Here is a 23,467-nt window from a genome sequence, read left to right as displayed (position 1 = left end):
CTTATTAGATGAATACGGGAGTGGGCCCGCTAACCGTATTACCAACGGTGATACTGATCTTTGACTGAAATCCTTATTATTGTTGCTATCATATTGGATTACCAACCGCTCTTGTTGTTTGAAAAAGGGTACTATGACATTGACGTCGTCATCTACATGACGAGATTGAACAATTTGAATCATGCCTTCATCCATCAGACGTTGGATGTCCCTTTTCACTACATCACACCCTCTTGGGTTCACACTACAAACAACACAACCATCATGGTCATGTTCACAGTCACTCACCAAACATATATCCTTATGCATCTGCACCAAGGATCTTCGGATAAACCGGACGTCAAAAACCTTGAATTCTCCAGGACAACCGTCCACCATATTCATTGAAGAGTTCCCATGAGCGGGCAAAGGGTTTGCTTTCACATTTCGCGCACGGTCCTCAAAGGACACCATACCACTCTTCATAAGCTTTTGAACCTCATACTTCAATGGATAGCAGTTTTTCAATATCATGTTCGGGTGCTCCTTGGTAAAAAACACAACGAAGCTCAAGTTTATACCACCAGGGAAGTGGTTCTGGGATCTGCGATGGGTTCCTCGGTTGAATCAAGTTCTTGAGAACTAGCGAGGGATATAGCTCTTTATACGACATAGGAATCGGGTCAAAAGAGACCTTCTTCCTCTCAAAGTTCTGTTGATGATGATTGTTTTTGGTATTGTTGTTGTTGTAGGTGTTCATTCTTTGTTGCGGTTGTTGTTGTTGACGTTGATGTTATTGTTGTTGTTGTTGAATTGGTGTTGCTTGTTGATTAGAAAATATCGAAATTACTGATGACACTTGATGATGATGATGTTAACGGGGTGGTGGATTTCTTCTGATCTGAGGCCTCCTCTGCCTCCCACTAATTATTGCGTTGGTCTCACTATCCTTCTTCTTACCAAAGTTGCTACCATATCTCTTGCTCGTTGACGCCTCGTCTCTTGACAAACGTCCCTCTCGGACTCCTTCCTCAAGTCTCATCCCCATATTTACCATTTCGGTAAAATCACTAGGGGCACTAGCATTCATGCGTTCATAATAAAATGAACTCGGGGTTTTCAAGAAGATTTTTGTCATCTCTTTCTCCTCCTTTGGAGGAGTGATCTGGGCAACCAACTCCCTCCATCTTTGCGCGTACTCTTTAAATGTCTCCTTGTCCTTCTGAGACATAGACCTCAACTGATCTCTATTTGGCACCATGTCCACATTATATTTGTATTGCTTCACAAAAGCCTCTCCCAAGTCGTTGAAAGTGTGAATGCTTGCACTATCCAACCCCATGTACCAACTGAGTGCAGCACTAGTTAGATTATCTTTGAAGTAGTGAATAAGCAATTGATTATTGTCAGTCTGAGTAGACATCTTGAGGGCGTACATCACAAGATGACTGAGCGGAAAAGAGTTCCCCTTATATTTTTCAAAGTCAGGCACTTTGAACTTCACCGGGATCTTGACATTGGGCACCAAACATAACTCGGCAACACTCTTCCCAAACAGATCTTTACCTCTCAGTGTCTTCAATTCCTTGCGCAGCTCAAGAAACTGATCTTTCATCTCGTCCATCTTCTCATAAACATCCGGACCCTCAGACGACTCGGAATGATAGATGGTGTCCTCTACGCGAGGCAAAGTGTGCACAACGGGAGGTGGCACGGACATGACCGGGCTAAATGCCGGCATGGAAGCAAAGGTAGGCGCAAAGCCTTCGGGCACAAAGTTGGACGGCATTCCCCACGGGAATCCGGAAGGCACATTCGGCATGAAGTGGGCGGTAGCAACAGGCACGGTAGAGGTAACCACCTCTGAAGTAATAGTCCTCGCGGGAGGAGTTGCAGGTGTTGGAGAAGCTTGATTTTGAGCAGTAAGAACTGACTCCATCATGGCAGTCATGCGGGCGATCTCGTCCTTCAGCTCTCTGTTCTCTTGCTCCAAATGTTCCATGATTTTCATATGATTGGCTCGGGTATTGTACCGGTGAGTCAGCTTGGCTAAAGCACAGAAGAAACACCAATCAGACATCTGGCGAAAACCTGCTTATGCAAATGATGCATGAAATGCAATGCTTGATTATTTTATTTTTCAAGGAACTTACTATATCATTTGCAAAATATATAATTTAAATGGCAATTGCAACAATTTGATATGACCAAAAAAAATCTTTTTATTTGTATAAATTGGAAGGATTACACTTAGTACAATTTCAGAAACCAAAATAAAAAGATACAAGAGAAAAGGAGACTAGTCATCCTAAGGATCCCTAACAACAATGTCAGAAGATCTGGCTGTAGGCGCGTACTTCCTTCGAACGCGACGGATCTCGGTCTCAAAAGAAGCCTTCATCTGAGTCTTCTCGAGGACAAGCTAGTCAACAATCTTCTTCCAAGCAACGGAAGGCTGAGGCACGCTAGAAGATGAAACCTCCGGCTCTCTCTGTCTTTTCATCACTCGGTCTTCAAGTAGCTCGATAAGTGCATCTTTGTCCTTAGACTCCAATTGCAACTCTTCATGCTTCTTGCTCAAAGCACGAAAATGCTTTTCCCACATGTCCTTCTCTTGCTTCATCTTGACGAGTGCGTCTTCCAACTCCTCTACATCTTAATTAGGGAGAGTTAATGGCTCAACCACAACCATAGACATGGGTCTTTCACAAGGATAAGGCATCTTCAACTCCATAGCTCTCTTCTTCACCCAAAGAGTGTAAGCTTCCAAAGCTACCCAATTGCGCGGACCAAGCTCGGATCTGCCTTTCCTATGCACATTATGCCAAGCATGCACAATCTTCTGCTTCAAATGTTGGGGATCTTTACCCTCTTGATAGAAAATACCTTCTAACAAAGTGTTATTAGGTTTTTCTCTCAAGGGGAACCCAAGTTGACGACGAGCCAAAGCAGGGTCGTAGTTAATTCCTCCTTATGTACCAATGAGAGGCACATTAGAGAATTCACCACAACTATCAATAATCTCCAAACTGCTCAAAGATGGGTCATACTAAACTGTATCATCATTAGTGAGAGACATAAGTCTTTGAGACCACCTTAGACATTGTTTGTTCTCCACAAAAGCAGGTGTCTGAGGCAAGTGCGAAATAAACCACTTGTACAGAAGAGGAATGCAACAGACAATCGTTCTACCACCCTTAGAATTCCTTAGATGCAAAAGAGAAATACATATCACCCAACAAAGTAGGCACAGGGTTTCCAATCAAGAAAAGTCTAATGGCGTTAACATCAACAAAACCGTCAATGTTAGGAAACAAAGCCAATCCATAGATGAGCAACACAAAGATAGCTTCAAAAGCATCCACACTACCAGCTTGAGCAAAAGTAGTAGCCTCCTTGATGAGGAAAACAGATGGCAACCCAAATAATCCTCCTTTCTTCACCCAATGAGCCTCTATCTCAGACTTCTTCAAGTGAAGAGCTTCAGCAATAATACTAGATCGGGTAATCTCCTCCAATCCACTAAAAGGTACTCTACTAGAAACAGGTATCCTCAAAAGATGAGAATACTTCTCCAAGGTAGGCACAAGCTGAAAATCTGGGAAAGTGAAACAATGGTAGAGAGGATCATAGAACAGCACTAGCACACTCAAAAGTCCTTCAACCTCCTCAGCAGACAAGATGGACAGAAGCTTCCCATGACGTTGTTTAAAGTCCAAGGGATCTAATACCAAAGATGCTAGCTTCCTTAACTCTTTCAAGTTGGGACATCTGAAACTGTACTTCATAGTGTTCCTTCGTCCATAATCCATGGTCTGAAAATATTTGCAAATGATACCTTAGTTCCTTGAAATTTTCGTGTGATGAATGTTATGATGTGCATGAATGCATGAATGTAACAATCACAAATAAGGGATCATAAACAAGGAAAACAAAGGTCAAGGGATGAATCAAGTCATTGTCAAGATCAATCATCCATTTTGGTGGATTATGGTTTACACCTTATTGTAGCGGTGTATTCGTCACTATATGATTTATTGATTAAACCATAAGCAAAGCATACAATGAATTCGAGTCGCCACCGCACTTTTATTTATCCAAAGGAATGGCTAAAAAGCGAACAAAAGCCTAAGAAGTTTTACGCGTAGAAAACTAATAAAAAGATCAGAGAGTCTGGGTAAGGGGTAAATTACGCAATGGGAAGGTGTTAGGCACCCACTACGTCCTAGGTACTCCTAGGGAGCCCTTTTCACACTTGTTGTATAAAATTGTTATTTGTTATGAAATATTTATTGTGCAAACATGAATGGGATGATGAGAAAAGAATATACAATTTTTATTGTTTTTGTGTTCGAAGTTAATTGATTATGATTATTCACAAAAGGAGGGTCAAAGTATGATTAAGATTGATTCAAAAGAAGTATTATGAAATGGAGTTTGAAAAAGTCAAGGACTTGGGGTCCAGGTTTTTAATTTAAAAGCATGAAGATGTTTGCACAATATTTATCTCAAGTTTTGAAAGCAATGTGTGAAAAGGTTTAGGACAAAATGGATGAATGGATGAAGATGGAGTGTAAAACTTCCTAGAAGGTTCACCTCTTGAAATCATATAGAAGATGACTCAAGTGTGTCCTTTGGAATAGGCAATGAGCAATAACAAATGAGCAAAGCAAAAGAAGAAAGTTAACAAAAGCGGATACCGGATGCCAATTACTGGACTTATACCAATCTCCTAAAACAGAACTGGATATCAGAGGCCACTCTATGGACTTATACCAATCTCCTCAACAAAGAAATAAAAAGTGGATACCGGATGCCAATCTATCTGGACTTATACCAATCTCCAACAACAAAGCAAACACTTGGATGTCAGATGCCAATCTATCTGGGCTTACTCTAACCTCCAACATATGATCATGGGAAAACAAATGCCAAATTACATGGACTTACAATTGCATCCTCACATACAACAAACAAATGCATCAAGCAAAGAGAAGATGAGTGACCAATGAGATGGTCTTATACTCACTTCCATATCATAGGAACAATGGCCAATGAATGGTCTTACAATTGTCCTCAATGGGCAAACAACAAAGATATGTCACAAAGACAAATGAAATGATCATGCACTAATGAGCAATTAATGATGATAGATGCACAAAGCATGCAAGCAGACATGTACAAATGAACTAAGTAATCAATCAATCAAAGTCATTCAGCACACTCTATAACCAAACAATGAGGCTCATACAAAGGGTTAGGCATTGAAGCCAACTGGAATAGGGTTAATGGTGCTCTTAACCTTGACTTTGAGAGCCAAGGTGAAGCAGATGAAAGGATATGAGGGGTGTGCCTCATGCTCTTATCCCTGGTCAGGGAGAGCTTTAAATATCAGAAGGTGTGGGAGTTCAGAAAGATGGAACTCTCTCCACAAGTTAGACTCTATAGATCTTGGGTTTTTACTCACTATGCATCAACACAAGTAGTGTGAGCAAGGTGAGTGACTCACAGAATAGTAGGAGATAGGCTACATATCTCTTTTGTCTACCAATTGCCTCATTCAAAGGACTTTTCCTGCTTGGGACAAAAGTAAACAAGCACAGACATTGCCTCTTAAGGAGGACTTCAGACAGTTGCCTGGCCAAGTAACAAGCCAGGTCTTCCAGACTACATGAAGAAAAAGGATTCTACCTCAATGCAAATGCTATCAAGCAAAGCAAAGCAAGTTCTTAAAAGAACCGAGCAACTAATGGTACCTGAAATCAATCAAGTAAAATCAGTATACAACTTAAATTCAAAACCAATATAAGATAAGGATCAACAGAATCAGTCAAATGTGCAATGCACGAAGCTCAAAGCATATGAGCTAAGCATCCTACAAAACAAACAAGTTAGTTCGTGATAATCAATCAAACTTAATCAACTTGCATAAGTCTCCTTAAGGCATTTGCTTCTTAACCTGAAAAACCAAACTCAAACATGAGCAACAAGACCACTAGGACAAGCCTAGGGTCAAAAGGAGATAAAAAATCCAAAACAGCAAGTGAAAGCTATCCAAAATCAAGTTTAAGCAATTAAGAAACAAACCCAAGTGGTTTCACATTCATATCATTCATCATTATCAATTCACAAACAAATTAGGTCAAAACATGTCATATAGAACCTCAAAGAAGTCAACAGAAAGACTCAAGTCAAATCCAATCACAAACATTTCAAACAATTCTCAAATAATTCATGATCAAACATCATCCATAACATGATAAGCATACCAAATTTCAGCTCATTTGGATCAAGGGAAGTAGGTCAATGAAAATCAGAAAGTCAAAGCAAATTCAAGCAAACTCAAACAAAGCATCAAAACATGCACCAACTTCAATAAATCATAAAACAGTGACAACACATGATAAATGAATGGGACTAAAACCATGACAAACTTTATGATGCCTACAATTCACATGTAAAATTTCAAGTCCATCCAATTAAGCATTAGAATTTCACAAATCAAATACAAACATGTGTCACAAAAAGTTAACAAATGACCAAACAGGGGAGAAAATTCCAATCAAATAGGAAATGCCATCAATAATTCCATAAAAATTCACATGTATTCTCAACATCCACAAGTATGTTCATGCAAAAATCCAGACCAATTTGAGTTCAATAAGGATGGTAATAAAAATCATGAAGTTGGACATGAATGGTGTGACACAAATTGTCACACCTCTATTCAAAAAATCATATCTCATCAACCAGTAATGATAAATTCACAAACTCTACATCAAAATCACCATGAACATGTCTAGTTTAAGCATAAAACATTTCAGAGGCATTGGATTAAGTATCATCATTTCACAAGCAAAATGGCATGGCATACATAAAATGGACAACATGAACAAACCCTAGCACATTTAAAAATCCACACGTGCAAAAAATCTGGAAAAATCACCATAATAAACTAGAGATCATGAGGAGCATTTCACAAAAAATCCCATCAAATTTGGATTAATAATGAGTGACTTATGATTTTTTGAAGATTGGCATATCAAATGAAATAAATATTGAAATAATGAAATGATTTAATTAAAATTAAAACCTGCAGTGGCAATTTTGTAATATCCCGGTCCCTTAAGTGAAACTCTGCGTTTCACTTAAGGATGTGTCGTCCTCTGATTCGCGCATGGCAATAAAACAGTGACTCTCATGCAAAACCAAGCCAAATTCGATCAAACCAAAATTCTGGGTGAAGAACAATTAGGGTTTATGTGCACAGTGACATGTTCATCAACGAAAATCCCAGCAAAAACATTTTGCGACCAAAATCGAAAAACAACATATCAATGAACTCATCTTGCAGTGTACATCAACATTCCAACATTCATTAACCTTAATTCACGCTATCATGGAAGGATCGAGCAAGATAAAATCTAACAGCCAAACTTTAAATCCATGTTTCTCTCTCAATACACAACCATTTCTCACGATTCAAAGTTCAATATAATCAGCATGGCAAGACCTTTCTAAAGCATAGCATGATTTTAAGAATGGCTAGGTTCGAAATTTTACCTAGCTTGAAGAACAGTGATGATTTGGTGGTTCTTTGGTCGTGCAAAGTATAAACAGAAGTTTCTCGATGCTCCAGATGATGAATGGATGAGTATTGGAAGTTCAGTTGCCTTGCTTCTAGCTCCAAATTCGAGCTGCCATGGAAGAGAGCTCAATGCAACAGTGTGGATTCTTTGCTTACAGTTGTAGATTGTTGCTTGCAAAAGGCTCAAAATGATGGTGGATGATGGACCAAAGCTCAGGAACACGGGTCCTTTTGAGATTTTCAGAGAAAAGTTCAAGTGACGAAAATGAGAGTTTGAGAGAAAATGAAGTTTTGATCTGTTTTGGCAAAGTGTGGCTAGGGTTTTCTATCAGAAAATGTCCAATATATACTCTGTTTAATGAAGCTTAAGTTTGGTTAGTGGAATGGTAATCACAATTTGGTTAAATGAAGTGTTTTGGTATTTTGCTAAAAACCACTCAAGTTGCATGGGGTGCATGTTAATGCACGAAAATGGGCTTTAACACATTCCAAATTTGATTTCTGAACATTGGCAAATGGTAAAAAGTGTAGGAAATGGTTAATTTGAAAGTCCACTTTTTCACTTCCCTCATTTTAAATTCAAGCCACTTGAAAAAGGCCATTTTGATTGGTTGATTTTTGGTGAATTGTGATGAAGGATTTGGATAGAGCACATCAAATATGACTTGTAGCAAAAAACCTCACTCCATTTGGCCAAATGGTTTGAAAGTTATCTCACTTTGAAGTTCAAAAATTTTGAGAATGATTTGATCATAACTTGCCAATCACACATGGGAAATGAGTGTTTTTGGACTTTTTGGAAATGGGAGAACACGATCTTCAACTTTCATGTTGGACAAAAATTCATTTGAAGCTTGTATGATGATGTAATTTGGAGGAGAAGAACTTTCCATTTTTGGCAAATTCCAATTACAGGTCAACTTTCTATTTTTGGAAATTTCTTGTCTGACTTCAAATTCTTCACTGTGGATGCTTGACATGTTATATGAGGCTTATATGGACATGAATGAGACCTCTCAAACCAATTCCCACCATCAAATCACTGATTAAATGCACAGTTGACTTTGCTAGGGTTTTGGTTGACTGAACCATGTTCTGATGAATTCCAAGCCCCTACCACTTGAGATCTTGATTTAAAATGATGTCATAACTCATATGAACTCTTGATGAATGACCATGGTGCCCAAATTCTTCAAGAATGGCCACCATCTATGGCTCAATGACTGTTTGACTGTTTTGACCTAATTTGCTTCATCTACAAGTAACATGGTTAGATGACAATACCTTTGTACTTTTGGTTAATAGACAGATGAAAAGCAATGATATACAAATGCAATACATGCTTGGTGATCAAGAACCACACTCACAAGATGACCCACCCACTAGGAGGGAAGCAAAGGTGCACAAAGATCCTTGAGGCAATGATATGGTATGATATGACGCCATGAGGGATCTTAGGGACAAAATTGGGGTCTTACACTTATCAACACCCAAGTTCCATTGATATTGAAAAGACTTTATTGGATCAACCAAGAATCAAGGGTTTGTTGCAAGTCACGAGCATGGAGTCTGGGTAAGAACCATCCCAAAGGAGTGAACTAAGGATAAAAACCTGTAGATCATGTTCTAAAAAGTTCCCAGAGTCTTAATTCCATCTATCGGATATTATAGGTTAAGATGACTGACTCATCGACCCATAATATTCTCAAGAGAAACTCGTCTGAGTTTAGTATCGTGTAACAACTGTTATCAAGTCTACACTTGAATAGTTTCCGCACTACGTCCTAAATAGGCCAAGAGGGGGTAAATATTCTACGGTCCTCAGCTTCTCAGACCCAATTAGAGATAGTAATGCCTAACCATAAATACTTGTGTGGCATTTCCAAATCCAAAAGAGTCTCCACTGAGCAGATTGATCTCAAGCCACTTTGTTAAGGACTACTCCACACAAGTCGAACATGACTATACCATCCTCCTATCTTAATTTCACTCAAGTTCGAGTTAGAACTTATCTCACCACTCAGAGATTGATGCGGTGTTTTTCGCAAGTATACGAACGCGTCAGAGTAATATAAGAGATTGTCGAATCCACAGAGACCAAGTGTCAATCTATCGTTATCTATTGTTATGGTGTTTATCAAAGGCAATCAAAATAGGTGTTTTTAGAGTGTGCAATGAAAAGTAAAGTGTTGAATAAAGTTTAATTAATAAAGACAAGGTCGAATGTAATTCACATAATCAATTAATAATCCAAGTACTTGCTAATAGAACTACTTATGGGCAATGTTTCCTACTTTGAAAAGAACTAATTTAACGGGAGCTGTCGCTTTCGCGTATTCAGAACCGAGTTGTACTCCCTAATCAAACCCTCTTATTGTCACTTATAAAAAGGCGCGCATTGCGTTAGAGTAGTAAACCTATTTTTAAGAAATATAGTATCTTGACTAAGTTGAAAAGTATTTTAACCTGGATTTCTTAACCAAAAGAGGTTCTTATGAACCAGACTCTAAACTTATAAGTGCGTCCAAAAATAGTTTTAAAATCTCTTTTCTTCTTAAGTTAAAATCTCCTAATGAACTAAACAAAGCGCTTTAGCTATTTTTGAAATAGTTAAAAACAATTAAGTTTAAAAAGACGTTGGACGGCTTTCGATCTTACCCAACAGAAATGAAGTGCGGAAAAACTTAAGTTGAAAGTTAAAATAGCCCTTAAGTGCTTCTACGAACAATTGTACGGATTATCGGTTCAATTACTATCCTTACATTCTAACCTTATAAATTTAGTTAGACATGGTAAAGTAAAAGTGCATTAATTTAAATAAAAGTAGTGCGAGTGCGGAATTTAAATAAAAGTAGTGCGAGCGCGGGAAATAAATAAAGTAAAGCGAGTGCGAGAAATAAATAAAGTAAAGCGAGTGCGAGAAAATAAATAAAGTAAAGCGAGTGCGAGGAAATAAATAAAAGTAAAGCGAGTGCGGGAAAATAAATAAAAGTAAAGCGAGTGCGGGAAAATAAATAAAAGTAAAGCGAGTGCGGGAAAATAAATAAGATAAAGACAAGTAATAAAAACCTGCTCCAATCGGAGGGTTGAGTAAATTGCAAAGCGAAAATGAAAATGGCGGCAGGATTAACTTCCTTTCAAAGTGCTCCAAACTCGATTACAGACTCTATCACAGACTCGATTACACAATTGTGGTAACACTCCAATGCGAAGCGATTACCATTTTAAAATACTGAATATATGCCTAAGTGAAACAAACTTGCTCTGAGTTTGCCTCTGTTCTAAGTTTGGATGATTGTAAAAGTGATTTCAAGTTTCTATTTATAAGCAAGTAAAAAGATGGAAATGACAAGGATGCCCTTAAACTTGAAAATGGGAGGGAAAACTCTTCCTCTTGTGGTGCCCGCCACAAGGCCATGGCGCCCGCCACAAGACCATTCTGAGGCGCCTTAGTGGAAGTAGTGGGGAACGTGGCAGTTGAGGGAGGTTGAGCTTGGACACGTCATGGCAGGGTCTATGGCGCCAGCCATGGGGGAAGCCACAAGTACAAAATGCTGAATTTTAAGGTTTTTGGCTCTTTTTCGCTCCTTTTCTCGATCGGGGCTCCATTAAAGTAAAAACCTGAAAACAAAGAAAAACATAGTAATAACACAACAAAATAGCAATAACAACTAGAATGCATGTGAAATCGGAGTCGAAAATACGGTAAATTTTAGTGTTATAAAACTCGCACTTAAACCTTTGCTTGTCCTCAAGCAAAACATTGAAAAGCTCATAAAAGAAAAACTAGTGTAAACGAGTGCTTCAGGTAAAAATTCTAAGTTCAAGTCGGGATGCAGTGATAGGTACTAACTGAGTGAACTAAGGGTATCATGATGACACTAATCCGCAAATACGGACATAAACTTAATTCCTATATTAACCAACCCATATTATCCCATAATACCTAGGCCTGCCTCTTCATCTCTTTTTGTGTCCTTTTCATTCAGGCGCAATCACATTAAGCCCGTTATCCGTACATGCTTCGTAGTAGAGTGGCCTATTAGTGATTATGATTTGAGCATGGGGTTTCTGGCACATAAATATGTGTAAACCCTTTTATTGGACCCAACTGTAGTTGTGGGGGATCGGATCGTAATCCGCCCTACCGAGTTCAGTGCCAGATACCTCTGAACCAACTAACAGCGGGTGAGTTTCTTTCTTTTTGTCTTTCTTTTTCTTTTTCTTTTTCTTTTTTGTTTTTCTTTTTCTAGCAATTTTTAACAATCCTTTGGTTTAAATGACTTTGTGAGGGTCACCTATACCGGAGTTGCCTTTTTGCTTTCTTTTGTTTTCTTGTTTTGCTGGATCATTCACTTATTTGCATCGGTCCCCTACGTAGAGGATGCGTAGGTCGGAGCTGACTACTGAGATAAACTACTGAGGACTTATACGGAAATGATGATTAAGGCCATGGTATATGAGGTTTCGGGAGTGGTTCCTATATTTATGAAGCTTATGGTGCTAAAATAATACTGATGTTTCGCAAAGTTCTCCCAAGTCACCGCATCCTTACTCAAAACATGTCTTTAAAACCTGAAAACTTTTGGAATAACACTGTTTTTTTTTGCAAAAATTTTCGGTGGGGCTAAAGGTATGGGGAGATTAGATTGTACTAAAGATACACTATATTTGGTGACTCGTCAGACTCATGCATTATACTAAAAAGAAAAATAAACAACTAAAAGGAAATAAAAATAAACAAACTATCTAAAAACAGCAAAGAAAATGAACAAACTAACTGAAAATAAAAGAAAAGCGATAAAGGCTCCTCCCACACTTAAATCAAACATTGTCCCCAATGTTTCGAAATAAGATAAGGGAAGAGTTACCTGGAAACCTATTGCTGACCACTGGTCCCTTCGCCATCCTGAGGTGGACGACGGGATCGGGTACGACGACGGTCTCGCTGAACCATCCTGGCCTGCAAGGCATCCTGAGCAACCCTCACCTCTCGAAGGTTACCCAAAATGGAACCTTGAGTGGCTTCGACGAGTGCCATGTGTCGCTGGTGGTATTGTTGCTGACGGGCTTGCGTGTTTGTAATCGTAAGCAGAGACTGTAGAACAGTGTCGTAGGACCTGTCTGTCCTCCGCTGCGACTCTTGCATGAAGCTCATGTTATCCGCCATTTGTTGTTGGATCGTAGAGAGTAGGTCATCACGCCTTTGCTCTCTAGCCATGTGGTCACGCCACATCTTCTCTGTAATATAGAAGCCAGGAGTGGTACTTGTAGAAGAAGAAGATGGTGCGGTGTGTGGTGGTGAAGGATGATGGGGGGACACATGGGGTACGGGAGATCTCTCATTCCGATCATATTCATCATCAGTGTCATGTCCCACCTCATCAAGAATGTTAGGAGGAAGAGGACCCAAAACAGGTGGAGCATCTAAAGCGTAGGTCCAATTCCTTTCATCTCGTACATTTGTACGTCTAGTGCAAGGTAGAACAACAGATGGGATGGCTACACCATGAACCATAAGTGTATAGCCTCCTTCTCTCCTCAAACGGCACAATTTCATCTCTCTCAGAAATCTTAGGTTAATTGTTCGAGGAGGTAAGGGGTCTAGGGTAGCCATCTCATTGTTCAGGTTAAGTGCCCGAGCAATAGACGTAATCAAGCCACCGAAAGAAATCGGTCCCGCTTTATTCAAAGTTAAAGTCATATGAGCAAGCATGAACGGGACCGAATTAATTCGTCTATTTGTGAGGCTTCCTTGCAAAAATAGAAGCTCTCTAGCATTAACCTTATTTGGATTCTCCCGGCCAAAAATAGTACATGCCAACAGATATCTAAAAACTCTGATGGCCGTGTTGTGGATAGTTTAGGCAAGAACTCCTTCAAAAGAGTTTATGGAAGTGTTTGATAATCGTTCCCAAAAGGAAAATACCTCAACCGGCCACTCTGAATCCAAAGGGCCCTCACAAATAGCACCGTCCCCAAGAGGGATTCCTAACAAGCTGGCTAGTTCGTCGGTACTGAATTCATATTCAACAGCAAACATTCTAAATCTGACAGTACCAATTGTGCTAGCAGTGTTAGGATTGACAATATAGATTAAGGAACTCAAAAATTCGATTGTCAATCGCTCATAGGTAGGTTCTTTGTTGGAAAAGAAATTATTCAAACCTAAGTTATCTAATAAATGAAATATGCTATGATAGATACCTAAAGTGTAGAGACAGTTTTCGTCAACATACCTTGTCGGGAGGATCTCCCGATTTTGCAACCATTCGATGATTTTTCTTTGTCTATCCCCCGGTTTCCCTCCTCGAAGAATGAATCCATTAAACCCCATTTGTGTAGCTCTTGAAAAGTGACGAAGAAGATGAAGTGGAATGTGAAAAGGTTGGATTTTTACGAAATCCGACGGATGAAAATGAAAATGGAAATCGGAAAAATGATTTGTACGGTGTGGGGATTAGAAAAGTATGAGCTTTTTGTGGGTTCAAGGATGATTTTCCAAAGTGAAAAAATGGGTTTGGAAGGTTGTAAGGTGTGAAAATGGTGAAGAAAGGTGTTCTGCCCCGACCTTTTACAGACGCTGTGGCGGGCGCCATAGGGTCTATGGCGGGCGCCACAAGGAAAAATCTGGCTGGGCCGGATTTTGGTCCTTTGGCTTGGGCTTCTCTTTGTCTTTTGGCTTTGAGGGGTCCGAATAGCATTTGTCTTGTGATTTTCCTAGTATCATTGACTTGCATAATTTTTATAGAAGTAAAAATCAAAAATAAAAATAAAACAAAGATTAAATGCAAATAAAACAAACATAAGACATATATAGATAAAAGTAGAAATATCAATGTATAGACATAGTTTATATAATATTCCTAATGAGATAATATAAAATGAGTTATGTAAATACGAGAAATATAAAAAAGAGATAAAATAAGATGAAATGGTGAGATCATATGGAAGGGATGTCGTCTTCGTCAGTGGATCCACGGAGCATGGCTACCTCCTGCCTGAGCTCTGCGATCTCCTGATATAAACAGTCGGCTTCGGTAGCATGGGTGAGATCAGACACTCCCATCTGTAAAGTGAGGTCAGCCACCTCCTGTCTAAGCTCTGCGATCTCTCTGCGACACTCAGCAATCTGGGTGCGGATGTCGGGGGTTTGCAATGAAAGATTATTAGAGAAAACCGTGATCCTAGGAGAAGGAGGTGTAGGCGTGTATTCGGCAATGGGTGGTGATCTCGGCTCCTCGACGGTTTCTCCCTGGCCCTCTAGAGCATAACTCCAATTCGCTGGATCATGCACACTGGTCATCATAGGATCTGGCAGTGTGAAATAATGGATAGCCTCGCTGTCGACCAGCAATCGGAACTGACATGGGTGGAAACAGGCTCTCCTCATCAATCCTCTGGTCAAACAGAAGTCGATGTCCATGGTAGTGTACCCACAGTAGATCCGAAGATGTGACAGCTTGCGAGACAGACCTAAAGCGACAGCAATCTGTGTGATGATCCCTCCCACATGGATGACTCCATCGGTAGATCTGGAGATACCGCTGAGACTGTATAACAAAAAGTTCCCACATGCTACTGGGCGAGACTGGGATGCACAATATAGTAGGAAGATCTCCTCTTCACTCAGTAATGTCTCTGCATCCGGTCTTCCCAGGAAGGAATGTGCCAATATCATCTGAAAGTATCTAAAGGCAGGGTTATGTATGACATGAGATAGTTGCATAGATGGATCCTGGCTTCCGCCACCCGATATATCACTCCAAAACTTCTCCACCTCCTTACCCAGAAAATATCCCATAGGTGTCTCTGGGATAGCATCAGGAGTGGTCTGGAAACCCAATAGGTCGCCGAACTCTTTCTGGCTGAAAGAGTACTCAACTTCAAAGAGCCTGAAAGCAGCATACTCATCTGGTCCAGAGTATGGGTCATAGTCGAATGAACTCAGGTTCCTGTAGGTGTTACTCAAGTTATCAGCAAACTCGTCCCAGTGAAGTTGGTGGCTAAGGAATCGGATACTCGGCTCAATGCCCAGTGCCTCCATACAGTGCTGATCAGGATAACGTGTGGGTGCCATAGGGCGCTGATACAGAGCGATGTAGCGCTCTCTCTGAGCATTATCTCTATAGGCCACGTGCATATCATCGAAATCCTGCATCTTGTAAAAGTTAAGAAAGTGATCCTGAAAATGCAAACCATTCAAATTTTTAGTCTCGATGCAAAATATGATAAAATAAAATAAAAATAAAAGTAAATAAATGCGAAAAAGTAAAATGAAAGAAAAACCATGGGTTGCCTCCCACGCAGCGCTTGTTTAACGTCATTAGCTTGACGATTAGAATTTATACACCTGTAGTAGTAGGGATTGGTGGATCAATCAGAGTGTGGCTTGAGTAGTATGCTGGAATGTCTCCTCCTTTGTAGAGCTTCAGTCTTTGTCCATTTACAATGAATGGACTACAGGTTTCGTTCTTGATTTCTACGGCTCCGGATCTCAGAATCTTGGATACTTCGAAAGGACCAGTCCATCTTAAACGTAGATTTCCAAGGAAGAGTCGTAACCTAGAGTTGAAAAGGAGAACAGAATCGCCTACATTGAAGTTTTTCTTTACTATTCTTTTGTTGTGATAGGCATTTGCCCTCTCTTTATATATTTTTGCATTCTCGTAGGCCGATTGCCTAAGTTCTTCTAATTTATGAATGTCTAGGGTACGCTTTTCTCCAGTGGCTAGGTAGTCTAAATTCAAAGTTTTAATGGCCCAATAGGCCTTATGCTCTAATTCGAACGGTAAGTGACAGGATTTTCCATAGACTAGTTGGTAAGGAGTAGTTCCTATAGGGGTTTTGAAAGCGGTTCTATAGGCCCATAATGCTTCTTGAAGCTTCTGAAACCAGTCTCTCCTAGAAATAGAAACAGTTTTCTCTAAGATTTGTTTTATCTCCCTATTAGATACTTCTACTTGGCCACTAGTTTCTGGATGGTATGGTGTTGCTACTCTATGCCTAACTCCATATTTTCTTAAAAGTTTGTCAAATATTCTCGATATAAAGTGTGATCCTCCATCGCTTATGACTAAACGTGGTGTTCTGAATCTAGGGAATATATAGTTTTTAAATAGTTTGATTACTACCCTAGTGTCGTTTGTGGGTGCAGCTATAGCTTCAATCCACTTAGACACATAGTCTACAGCTACTAAGATATACCTATTTCCTAAGGATGGTGGGAAAGGTCCCATGAAATCTATACCCCATAAGTCAAAGAGTTCTACTTCCTGAATGTTTCTTAGAGGCCTTTCATCACGCCTTGAAATGTGTCCAGTGTGTTGGCATCTATCACATTTGACAATGCAAGCATAGACACCGCGCCACATGGTAGGCCAGAATAGGCGAGCTTGAAGAATCTTGGCGTATGTCTTAGAGGTGCTCGCATGTCCACCATAAGGTGCAGAATAACAATGCTTGATAATACTATTTACCTCTTCTTCCGGAACGCAACGGCGAAAAATGCCATCTTTACCCCTTTTGAAAAGGAGTGGTTCGTCCCAATAGAAGTTTCTCACATCGTGGAAGAATTTCTTCTTGTGGTGGTAGTCAAGATCAGGGGGTACTATATCAGCAGCTAGGTAATTAACAAAGTCAGCATACCAGGGTACGTTACTTATTGCTAAGGAATTTTGGGGATGCTCATCAGGGCTTAGGTTATCTTCAATGGTTTCTACTCTAGCTATTAGTCTATCATAGGCGAAATCATCATTTATGGGTACTAGTTCTGGTTTTAGATGTTCTAGCCTAGAAAGGTGATCGGCTACTACATTTTCAGTTCCTTTTTTATCTCTTATGTCTAAATCAAACTCTTGTAGTAATAGAATCCATCGGAGTAACCTGGGCTTGGCATCTTTTTTACTTAATAGGTAAGGAATGGTAGCATGATTGGTGTAAACTATAATTTTTGCTTCTACTAGATAAGATCTAAATTTGTCTATAGCGAAAACTACAACGAGTAATTCTTTTTCAGTTGTTGCGTAGTTAAGTTAGACAACATCTAGGGTTCTACTGGCATAATAAATGGCATGTAATCTTTTATCTTTCCTTTGTCCTAGAACGGCTCCAACTGCGTAATCACTAGCATCGCACATTATTTCAAAAGGTTCCGACCAATCGGGCGGTTTTATAATAGGTGCAGAGAATAGTGCTTGCTTTAAAAGATTAAATGCGTCATTACATTTTTCATCGAAAATGAATTCAGCATCTTTCATTAAAAGTCCAGTTAAAGGTTTAGTAATTTTGGAGAAGTCCTTAATAAAACGCTGGTAGAATCCAGCGTGTCCAAGAAAGCTTCGGACTTCTCTGATGGTTTTTGGTGGTTTTAGGTTTTCTATAACTTCTATTTTAGCTCTATCTACCTTTATACCTTTTTCAGAAACTATATGTCCTAAAACTACTCTTTCGGTCACCATGAAATGACACTTTTCCCAGTTTAGCACAAGGTTCACCTCCACGCATCTCTCCAGGATTTTCTCAAGGTTAGCAAGACAATTGTGGAAATCAAATCCGCAAACCGAGAAATCGTCCATAAACACGTCCATGATACCATCTAGGTAATCTGCAAAGAATGACATCATGCAGCGTTGGAAAGTAGCTGGGGCATTACAGAGGCCGAATGGCATTCGTTTGTAGGCAAAAGTTCCATAAGGGCATGTAAAGGTAGTTTTTTCTTGATCTTCGGGGTGAATAGGTATTTGGAAGAACCCAGAGTATCCATCTAGATAGCAGAAGTAAGAGTGTCTGGCTAGACGCTCCAACATCTGGTCTATAAATGGTAAAGGGAAATGGTCCTTCCTGGTTGCTTTATTTAATTTTCTATAATTTATACACATCCGCCATCCTCCTTCTAAACGTTTTGCTACATGTTCGCCTTTATCGTTTTGCACCACTGTGATGCCTCCCTTTTTAGGTACTACATGCACAGGGCTCACCCACTTACTATCAGAGATCTGGTAGATTATACCTGCCTCAAGTAACTTAAGAACTTCCTTTTTAACAACATCACTCATTATAGGGTTTATCCTTCTCTGATGTTCCCTGGAGGGTTTTGAATCTTCTTCGAGCGAAATCTGATGCATGCATACGGATGGGCTTATACCTTTCAGGTCAGAGATATTATATCCTAAGGCTGAGGGATATCTTCGTAAAACGTCTAAAAGTTGGTTCGTTTCCTCTTGGCTCAAGGTAGCACTGACTATAACTGGATGGTTCATCTTTTCATCGAGGAACTCATATCTCAGGTTCTTAGGTAGTTCCTTAAGTTCTAAGGTTGGTTTCTTAGGGCAAGGCATAGGATCTGGGGTAAGGGATAAACATTCGTAAAGGTCATCATCGACGTAGGGTTTCTTAAAGTCATCATCTTCCCTTATGAGAGTTGATGGTAACTTAATTGTTTTTACAATTACTTTTTGTTCTAATTCTCTAACACATTCATCAATTATATCTAAGGCATAACACGAGTCTCCCATCATAGGTGCCATAAGAAATTTCGAAAGTATAAATTCTATTTTCTCGTCACCTACCTCAAATGTCAACTTTCCTTTCTTAACATCTATTATGGCTCCTGCAGTCAATAAGAATGATCTACCTAGAAGGATTGGTATATCATTGTCGTCTTTGATGTCTATGACAACAAAATCAGTAGGCATAAATAACTGACCTATCCTAACAGGGACATCTTCTAAAATGCCTATCGGATATTTAACAGATCTATCGGCTAACTGAAGTGACATATTAGTGGGTTGTAATTCTCCTAAGTTTAAACCTCTCACAAACCGCTAAAGGCATTAAGCTCACACTAGCTCCTAGGTCTAGAAAAGCTTTTTCGATGACATCATTACCCAAAAGGCAAGGAATGGAGAAATTTCCAGGGTCTTTATCTTTCTTTGCTAATTTGTCCTCGGAAATAGCATTACATTCCAAAGGCTTCGGATCGTCAAGTCTATGTTTGTTGGTAACGATGTCTTTGAGAAACTTTGCATAAGAAGGTATTTGGGTGATGGCTTCTGTGAAAGGGATTTCTACATGAATTTTTTCTATAACTTTAATAAATTTTTGATACTGTTTATTGATCTGGGTTTGTTTGAGTCTTTGCGGATATGGTATAGGTGGTTTATATGGCGGGGGTGGTATGTAAGTTTTATCTTTAGGTTCTTCTCCTTTTTCTCGACCTTCTTGGTTTTCAGATTCCTCTGGTTCCTTTACTTCGTCCGTAGGTTTGGTACATTCCTTAGAAGTTTCGGGCTCACTCAATCTTGGGTTTGCGGCCCATCATAAGTGTTCCCGCTTCGTAGGGTAATGGCATTGGCTTGCCCTCTCGGATTTTGTTGAGGTTGTCCAGGGAATTGTCCTCCAGGTGTAGTCTGAGGGGCTTAGTTTAAAGCTACCTGAGAGATCTGGGTTTCAAGCATCTTAGTATGAGTAACTATTTGGTCAACCTTAGTTCCTAACTGAGTAATCAATTTGTTAACATGAATGTTCTGGTTCATGAACTCCTTGTTTTGTTGGGTTTGAGCAGTGATAAAATTTTCCATAATTTTCTCAAGGCGCGGCTTTGGTGGCACAGGTTGCATAGGTTGATTTGATCGAGGGGCTTGATAACTAGGTCTCAAAGGTGCATTATTTTGGATAGGGTTATTGTTTTTATAGGAGAAGTTCGAGTGATTCCTCCATCCAGGGTTATAGGTATTCAAATATGGGTTCCCTTGGGTGTAGTTCACTTGCTCATAGTGGGTTTCATTTAATAGACTGCATTCTGCAGATTGGTGTCCTTTGGTTCCACATATCTCACAATCCGACGAAACTGCGGCTACAGTATTCGGGTTTATGCACATATGCTCGACCTTAAGGACTAATGCGTCCATTTTAGCTTGCATCATGTATATAGAGCTTAGTTCATGCACTCCTCCTTGGGCTTCCTTCTTCTCAACTGTCGCTCGTTCGACTCCTCATGATTGATGGTTTTGAGCCATATCTTCGATGAGGGCACTAACTTCAGGATAAGGTTTGTTCATCAGAGCACCGCCTGCGGCAACGTCGATGGTCATCTTAGTGTTGTAATAAAGTCCATTATAGAAGGTTTGAATGATTAACCAATTTTCTAAACCATGATGTGGGCATGCTCGTAACAACTCTTTATATCTCTCCCAAGCCTCGAAAAACGATTCTCCTTGGTTTTGGGTAAATCTAGTTATATGGTTTCGAAGAACGGCGGTCTTACTCGGGGGAAAATATCTAGCAAGAAAAACTCTTCTAAGGTTATCCCAAGTCGTAATGGAATTGGGTGGAAGGGAATCTAACCATGATAGGGCTTTATCTCTGAGGGAAAAAGGGAATAATCTTAAACGTATTGCCTCAGGAGAAGCTCCATTGGTTTTAAAAGTGTCTGCTAATTAAAGAAATATTTTAAATGTTGGTTTGGGTTCTCAGTAGCGAGACCTGCGAATTGTCTCTGTTGCACTAGTTGCAACAGGGATGGTTTAAGTTCGAAATTATTAGCTGGTATGGTTGGGTTTACTATACTAGAACTAGGTTCTTCATTTGATGGTTGAGCGAAATCTTTAAGAGGTCTTTGGTTTTGATCTTCGGCCATAGCTCTCTTAATTCTATGAAAGAATAAACGTGCGCGAGCGTAACGTTCAGGTTCCGCCAGAGGGTATACTAAGCTTAAACTTCCGGTGCTGCAAGTTCTTCGCATTGACCGGCGGGAAATAGCCTAAGTCTAAACGATATAACAACAGGAAAATTAAATTTGATGAAATTGGTCCCCGACAACGGCGCCAAAAACTTGATGCGGTCTTTTTCGTAAGTATACGAACGCGTCAGAGTAATATAAAAGATTGTCGAATCCACAGAGACCAAGTGTCAATCTATCGTTATCTATTGTTATGGTATTTATCAAAGGCAATCAAAATAGGTGTTTTTAGAGTGTGCAATGAAAAGTAAAGTGTTGAATAAAGTTTAATTAATAAAGACAGGGTCGAATGTAATTCACATAATTAATTAATAATCCAAGTACTTGCTAATAGAACTACTTATGGGCAATGTTTCCTACTTTGAAAAGAACTAATTTAACGGGAACTGTCGCTTTCGCGTATTCAGAACCGAGTTGTACTCCCTAATCAAACCCTCTTATTGTCACTTATAAAAAGGCGCGCATTGCGTTAGAGTAGTAAACCTATTTTTAAGAAATATAGTATCTTGACCAAGTTGAAAAGTATTTTAACCTGGATTTCTTAACCAAAAGAGGTTCTTACGAACCAGACTCTAAACTTATAAGCGCGTCCGAAAATAGTTTTAAAATCTCTTTTCTTCTTAAGTTAAAATCTCCTAATGAACTAAACAAAGAGCTTTAGCTATTTTTGAATTACTTAAAAACAATTAAGTTTAAAAAGACGTTGGACGGCTTTCGATCTTACCCAACGGAATTGAAGTGCGGGAAAACTTAAGTTGAAAGTTAAAATAGCCCTTAAGTGCTTCTACGAACAATTGTACGGATTATCAGTTCAATTACGATCCTTACATTCTAACCTTATAAATTTAGTTAGACATGGTAAAGTAAAAGTGCATTAATTTAAATAAAAGTAGTGCGAGTGCGGAATTTAAATAAAAGTAGTGCGAGTGCGGGAAATAAATAAAGTAAAGCGAGTGCGAGAAATAAATAAAGTAAAGCGAGTGTGAGAAAATAAATAAAGTAAAGCGAGTGCGAGGAAATAAATAAAAGTAAAGCGAGTGCGGGAAAATAAATAAAAGTAAAGCGAGTGCTGGAAAATAAATAAGATAAAGACAAGTAATAAAACCCTGCTCCAATCGGAGGGTTGAGTAAATTGCAAAGCGGAAATGAAAATGGCGGCAGGATTAACTTCCTTCCAAAGTGCTTCAAACTCGATTACAGACTCTACCACAGACTCGATTACACAATTGTGGTAACACTCCAATGCGAAGCGATTACGACTTTAAAATACTGAATATATGCCTAAGTGAAACAAAGTTGCTCTGAGTTTGCCTCTAGTCTAAGTTTGGATGATTATAAAAGTGATTTCGAGTTTCTATTTATAAGCAAGTAAAAAGATGGAAATGACAAGGATGCCCTTCAACTTGAAAATGGGAGGGAAAACTTTTCCTCTTGTGGCGCCCGCCACAAGACCATTCTGAGGCGCCTTAGTGGAAGTAGTGGGGAACGTGGCAGTTGAGGGAGGTTGAGCTTGGACACGTCATGGCAGGGTCTATGGCGCCAGCCATGGGGGAAGCCACAAGTACAAAATGCTGAATTTTAGGGTTCTTGGCTCTTTTTCGCTCCTTTTCTCGATCGGGGCTCCGATTAAAGTAAAAACCTGAAAACAAAGAAACACATAGTAATAACACAACAAAATAGCAATAAAACAACTAGAATGCATGTGAAATCAGAGTCGAAAATACGGTAAATTTTAGTGTTATCAAACTCTCCCACACTTAAACCTTTGCTTGTCCTCAAGCAAAACATTGAAAAGCTCATAAAAGAAAAACTAGTGTAAACGAGTGCTTCAGGTAAAAATTCTAAGTTCAAGTCGGGATGCAGTGATAGGTACTAACTGAGTGAACTAAGGGTATCATGATGACACTAATCCGCAAATATGGAGATAAACTTCATTCCTATATTAACCAACCCATATTATCCCACAATACCTAGGCCTGCCTTTTCATCTCTTTTTGTGTCCTTTTCATTCAGGCGCAATCACATTAAGCCCGTTATCCGTACATGCTTCGTAGTAGAGTGGCCCGTTAGTGATTATGATCTGAGCATGGGGTTTCTGGCACATAAATATGTAAACCCTTTTATTGGACCCAACTGTAGTTGTGGGGGATCGGATCATA

General features: G+C 39.5%; 1 non-coding gene across 1 annotated transcript; it reads left to right on the top strand.

The window, feature by feature from the left end:
* Nucleotides 1–20,716: 20,716 nt before the first annotated feature.
* LOC127117041 (small nucleolar RNA R71) lies at nt 20,717–20,823 on the top strand. The gene has a single exon (XR_007801805.1). It is a non-coding gene; the product is annotated as a small nucleolar RNA R71 (small nucleolar RNA).
* Nucleotides 20,824–23,467: the final 2,644 nt, after the last annotated feature.

Source organism: Lathyrus oleraceus, chromosome 1 (genome assembly GCF_024323335.1).
Source record: "Lathyrus oleraceus cultivar Zhongwan6 chromosome 1, CAAS_Psat_ZW6_1.0, whole genome shotgun sequence".
Taxonomy (NCBI): Eukaryota; Viridiplantae; Streptophyta; class Magnoliopsida; order Fabales; family Fabaceae; genus Lathyrus; species Lathyrus oleraceus.
Note: the sequence above shows the minus strand (reverse complement) of the source record. Positions and strands in the feature narration are given on the sequence as shown.